Below are 7,328 nucleotides of genomic sequence, written 5' to 3' on the forward strand. Positions count from 1 at the left end.
AAATATTACAATTAATAATATAATATACACTCCACTTTTGAGTAGTATACTACCATTATATCAATATATAATGGGTCCTATAATTGCTAGTTAGTTAAAATTACAACTCCTTGTAACTTTAAATAACCAATTACCACTACCTCAAAACTTATATAAAACCTCAACTAATTTAGTAATTTAACACTTAATTACTAAATTAAATCTTTTTTAATCACATTACAATAAGACGTAAAATTGCACTCCTATAATTAAGGAATTAATCAATCTGTATCGCATACAATTAATTAAATATCTATTTGGGCCTCATCCTATAGGTGTGACCTAAAAGGATCAACTGACCACCACCATTATACGACAGTAATGTCAAACTCTAGTTAGCCAATCATTACCGATTAATGATGATCAGTTGACTATATAAAGAATCATCCCTTTCATATTCTTGATATGAGATTTAATTATGATATTAAATCATGTGATCGCACTATTATTGAGGACACATTTTCCAACAATCTAACTATCGCATCATCGTTATACTACCATGGTTCCCTTAATCCTAGCATAAAGAGAATCAGCTACGCATAAAAACTAATAAAACAAGAACAAAAGATAAAACAATACTAAGCATGGTAAAAAGAAATGCAAAAGAGAATTCAATTAAATAGAAAGAGAGTAAGAGAAAGATTTCACAAACGAGATCCGGAGATATTGGAAGAGCAAAGCAACGTTCATCCGAAATGAATGGGTACCGAACTCTCTAAACCTAATTAAGTCTCTCCTATTTATGGGAGAGATATTTATTTTATCTAAATAAAACTTAAAATATCTAGAAAATAAGTTTACGCGAGAAAAATTCACGTCAGATATCAAAGCACTCGATCGAGCATCTTCAATCTTCTCGATCGATGACAAATCCAACCAAACCTCTCGATCGAGTAACTCAACTACTCGATCAAGGATCTCCATAATAGCACCTCTCGATCGAACACATAAAGCATTCGATCGAGGTCTTCTCTTCACCCAAAGCTCTCGATCGAACACAGAAGAGTCTCTATCGAGTGAATTACCACTGAAGTTAGCTATGACTCGTTGATTTAGCTTCCAAAGCCATTTCACGCTTCCCGAGGCAAAGATTATTCCGCTTCAAATCTTCCATCTCCATAAATGCATGCTAAGGGCAGAAAAAGGCATGATTCCGCTACTTTCGGGTCCGTTCCAACAAATAGAGCAAAGAAAACCAAAGTACACTATTCGGGGCATTTCATAGCTTAACACTACGTAAATTACATAGAAATACGTGCAATAAAGACTCAAAAAGACTATATAAAATGCACATATCATTAAGGAACATGGGTTATCGCTCGGATGAGATGAGCGGGGCTTAGGTGGGAACGACTGCGGTCCCCCACTAGCGGTGAGGATTACTGGTTGCAGCCGTAATCTGGCAGGACTAGACCTTCGGGCTAGTCAGGTGATTGGTGATGTGACGGAGTTGGGTGATTGTGTATATTGTTGATATTGTTTTATCTTTTATTGTGTAATCCGTAACTGACCCTGTTTAAATGTTTTAAAAACTGTGGTGATCCATTCGGGGGTAGTGAGCAGTTATTGAGCACGTATGATTTGGATGCGCAAGGGATAGCTTGGCATGTGTCACCACGAGTCTATTAGAATTCTTCCGTTGTTATGTCGAACATTGAATTTCTATTAGCTAGTATTGGTTTTGGAACGGTTGTATCATACTTTACAGTTTTTGGGTTTTGATGTATTCACTTAAACTATTTTATTCAAGTACGTTCTTTTATGGTCTATTTGATATTTATTACCTCGGGTAACCGAGATGGTAGCACTTCCATTTGCTGAGGTAAGCCTTGGTAAGGCACTTTGGTAGATAGGGGTGTTACAAAGTGGTATCAGAGCGACGATTTTAGAAACTGTAATTAATGAGACCAATGAATATAGAGAGTCAAATTAAAATGAACCCGGGTAGGAGTTGTTAAGAGCTAATGCAAAGACTTGGGAGACGTCCTAAAGTCACGAACTCGCCCTACAACTTTAAACCGGTCACTATGGGGTGTCATGGGATCTCTATGTGCTTGTTAATGTCCTATTTCATACATATTGAATGATGTGTTGTATGAATATGTTCGATGGATGAGTGTTATGTGGTTGAATGGAGGTGTGGTGGAAAAGATGAAGGTAATTGTTTATGATAACATGAATTGAGGTTGGGATCGCTACTAGTTATTATTGTTTATATGCATATGATTGGATGAATAAATTGTATGAATACGTGTATGAATATGATCTATGAATTGGTTTAAATACATGAAGTAAGGAATTGCATGAGAATATGAAATTCATGTTCAGAACATGTTTATATGATGGAAGTGGATTTTCTACTTTTGCTATGATAGTAACATGTGAATAGGAGATTTTATGTCGTATATTATGTTATTGTTTTGCGTAAAGTTATAGAATAAAAGCATGTGGGTAATACATAATTGACAAGTTAAATAATATATGTGCATGATGGATGTTGTTGCTTGGCTTTTGAAGATAGTAACATGTAATTAGGAATACTGGTTTTATGAGTATTGAGTTGTTTTTGTCTACTTTGTTGTTGTTTAAGTTGTTTGGAAGAATGAATCTAATAGTTATGTTGTCCGATCACAGCAAAGTTGTCTTTAAACTGTTATAACTTGAAATCTATATATTATTTTAATGTGATTCCAATTAGGGGTGATAGATTGTTCTTTTACAATTCTAACGATAGATCACACGCCCAAAATGACCAAGAAATGAGTGAGATATGACCGTTTAACGAAAATTGGACAGTGTTGAGAACTGTGTAGGGTACTCGATCGAGTGGCCCTTACTCGATCGAGTACACCTCTTGTTACTCGATCGAGTAACCCTTACTCGATCTAGTAGCCTTGGTAATTTCTTATACGTGCTTCTGACCTTCACCTACTCGATCGAGTAGGCTGCACTCGATCTAGTGATCCCTGTTTTGGGTCATATGTTATCTTTTGACTTCGTCGCATATTATGTTTAATTGAAGGGTGTTCTTTTGCTTCGTTATGCATTGTTTTACATTGGTTTTGGCCTTAATGCGTAAGTTACTCAATCTTATGATGTAAGGAGTGGCACCTTATGGTGGGTATGAGTTAGGTGGGGAGGACATGAGTTATATGTGGTTGTGATGGATAGTGGGAAAAAAAAGGAGATTGATGAGCTCATTGAGGCATGGAGTGTGACACCCCCATACTCCAAGTGCCTTAACAAGACCACTTAAGGTATGAGAACACCACCATCTCGGTTACTCGATGCAATGATAATCAAATAGACAATAACGAAACGTACTTTAATAATAATAATAAGTTTAAGTGATACAACCGAAAATCCAAAACTACTAAAAAGAAATACAAATGTTCTCAAAATCCAAATGACTAAAATAGCTAGCTCGAAACACAGCGGAAGACTCTAGACCACGTGATGACTCTATCCCAGCTATCCCTCGCGTAAGCCATCATACCTGTTCAACAACTGCTAACCATCCCCGAATGGATCACCACAGTTTTTAAAACATTTAAACGAGGTCAGTACTGATTACATAAAACAATAGCCGCAATGAAACAGTATTACAATCAACTCAATCAACTCAATCACCACAACTCCATCTCATCCCCACAATCTGACTACACACTTAAGTGTGTAGCCCTGCCAGAGTACCCATCGCAACAAGTAATCCTCGCCGCCAGTGGGAGACCGCAACCGTTCCCACCTAAGCCCCGCTCATCTCCATAGAGCGATAAACCCATGTTCATTAATGTGCACATCCCTTCTGTGGCGGGTTCCACAGAAGGTGAATCAAGGGCGTTGAGCCACTCCCGCAAGTGACTCCACTCAGCCAAGGTTGCACCCCGAAGATTATAGACAGTTACACAACCAATCAACAATATACTATCAACAATCACCAAAACCAATCCAACATTATAATTAATCAGCAATCACAACAACAATCACCAATACACTATGTAACCAATACTGAGTAGGAAAACCCTACCTGGAATGCAAACACCACAGACGGTCTATCAGCTAATCAGAATCTCTCCTCGATGAAACCTCCTCCTATAACACGTATACATACATTACTACCACAATCATACAAATCACCCAAAAACCCCCAATATTACCTAATTCGGGTTTAACCAACCTTAACGAAACATTATGAAAATTATATAAAAAGCTTACCCTCGACACAACGACTACAACGGCGTAAAGAACGAGATAATCCATCGAACGTAGCTTAGGGATTTGCCAATAATGCGAGAGAAGCAAAGCACGTAACCTCTAATCGTCACTTGAAAAGTTTATGATGTTGAAAAAGTGTTTAAGAAATAATAACAAACCCTTTTATATTAATCTCGCATCATTAACAAAACCCGTCAAACTCAGCCCGTAAAATACACTTACTCGATCGAGTAAGTGACTTACTCGATCGAGCCCCCAACTTACTCGATCGAGTACCCTACAGGCAGTTTACTATTTTGCGTCAAAAACTACTTACTCGACAGAGTAAGCCCCACTCGATAGAGTACCCATAGACACATAAAACCGTAGTATTACAGTCTTCCCTCCTTGAAAAGAACTTTGTCCCCGAAGTTCAACCCATAAACCAAAAACAAAACATACTAACACCACTCCGACGCAACAACATAACCAAAACTCATAACAACTCAAAACAAAACTCAAACACACCTCCCAAAACAACACTCAACTCGACTCAAGACAAACACTAATTGTACTAAAACAAACATAAAACATGCAGAAACTCTACGCGACCATCTCCTACCCCCCTAAAGAAACATGGTTACGTCCCCGTAACCACACATACCTGATAAAAAAAAAAGACGGATACCGCTCCCTCATAACCTCCTCCGCCTCCAAAGTAGCCTCCTTAACCTTATGGTTAGTGATGAAGAGTTGTCGTCGGGTCTCCAAATCAAACACATTTATATTCTCAACAAACAACTAGTTAGTGGTAAGTCGAGGTCGATCCATGGGACGGTGTGCTTTGGGTTCTAAGTTTATCTATCTCAATTTATGCTAGTGTGACAATTGATTTGAGTTTGTAGTTGTGTTCTAGACTAATGAAAGCAATAAAGTAAAACAAGCAATAAAAGGAAGGATGTAAACAAATGATTAAAAGTGCTAGGATATCATGGGTTCATAGGGGATTCATGAGAGTTGACCATACAAACATGTTCACAAAGTTGCAAGCAATTAATGTTGTAAAGGAACCAAGTTGGTTTATGTCTTACGGTTCTTAGCAAGAGTTGGGTCCCGGAGCCGAATCGATTAGATTGTACAACACCTACAAGTCGACTTACTTTCCTCCTAATCACTTCTATGCATGGTCTAACAACACTCGAGTTGGTTTATATCTTACAAGTCAAGTTGAGTAGATAAGAGATGGGTAAAAATGCAAGGATTCATAGGCTTAGCATTTCATCAAACATAACATGTGCATAGGTTGACATCACAACAAGCAAGCAATTTAATAATGAAAACATATTAGATTAAGCATGATTAATCCCCATGTTTGTTTTCCTAATTACCCACTAATCCTAGTTTAGTACGTAACTACTCACTCATTATCATGAAGAACATGTCATTAATGGTGTCAATCATTACAACAAGCGTAAACATGATAAGAGAATGAGAAAATAAACAATAAAGAGTAAAGGGTAAAAGAGTTATACCAAACTTGAGATGATTCCAAATAATAAAGCAAAGAATAAAAGAAGAGAACTTGATTGATTGATGAAGGGTTGTCAATCCTTCAATAATAACCCAATAATCTTCAATTACCCAAAAGTAATAAACTTGAACAATAATTAAGGTGAGATTAATGTGAAATTTGTGGAAAGATTAAAGAGTAATCTAATATAATCTAATCCTAATCTATTCTAAGAGGATTTTCTAATGTGGAATCCCCCCTTTGATTATATCATCAAAATGGGGTATATATAGTAGTGCATCATTAGATTAAGTAAGGGTAAATTAGTAAATAACAATGCTAATTGTTGAGTATGGAAATGCTCCTCTCAAAGAAACATTCTAGTCTCCTTTTTACTAGTCTTTCATAAATATGCGCATCTCGAGTGGGCTGGAGGAGAGACGGTTGCACTGGAAAGGAATCCGAGCGGATTGGTCTCGGGATGCTCGGATCACAAGGCCTCAAGACGAGCGTCGTGAGCACGGGACGCTCGGATCATAAGTCTTCAAGACGAGCGTCCTGGAGGGGGGGAAGAGCGTCTTGTCTCAGGGGACGCTCAAAGAAACATTCTAGTCTCCTTTTTACTAGTATGAACAGCTTCTTTGTTTGAGCTCGGATTGTAAAACGGATGTCATTTTCTCATCCGGACTCCTATTGTAGTGATTCAAAAGCCTAGATCACTTGATTTGTCGATGCCGTTTCATCTAGCATACTTTCAGAGCCAAAGGAGCAACTCTCGGTTTGGTTCGAGCAATTTCTTCTTGTAATGCCTTCCCTCTCGTCATTCTTACTTTTAACCCTATGATCCTTCTATATACTCTTTATTCCTACATCCTTGGTCATCATTCTTGCCTTCCTATTCATACTAGTCCATCCAATATCATCAAAAAGCTTCCAAATATGCACGAGAGATGGGAATTTCCGCCTAATTAACTTCCTTCCTACAAAACATACGAAATGCACTAGGAAAGCAAAATAGAAAGCATTTGCTGGATAAAATGGCTATGGAATGTTATAATAGTATGCAAAATAGGCTCAATTAGGGGACTAAATGTGCGCAAATAATATTCATATCAAATATCCCCAAACCGAACCTTTACTAGACCTTTATTTAAGCTATACTACTAATATAACCGAGTAAAGTGGTGACTAAAACTAGACCTTTATTTAAGCTATACTACTAATATAACCGACGTGAGACAATTAGCGGGTCTCACTCCGCCCCTTTAACTCACAACAAGACAACCATGAGGTAGGATGCCTTCTTGCAAGGCAAGGTGGGGCTTGCCAAAATGGCGACACATCCAAGCAATAAAGCACACAAAACAAGTAAATGGATGCATCTACAAAAACGAATAGCCACTTTCCTCATCTAAGTGGCGGAAATTATCTACAAGGGAAGCAATCTAAGGATACACATTCCATCATAGATATGGTTTCTTCAAACAACTAAGCCTAGAAGGATACCAATAAATCACCTCCAAATTGTGTCAAGCTAGGGTACCTTTGTCCTCAATCGTTAAATGCTTTCGTCAAGAATAGACTC

The sequence above is a fragment of the Silene latifolia genome, unplaced genomic scaffold (assembly GCF_048544455.1).
Source record: "Silene latifolia isolate original U9 population unplaced genomic scaffold, ASM4854445v1 scaffold_182, whole genome shotgun sequence".
In the NCBI taxonomy this organism is placed as follows: domain Eukaryota; kingdom Viridiplantae; phylum Streptophyta; class Magnoliopsida; order Caryophyllales; family Caryophyllaceae; genus Silene; species Silene latifolia.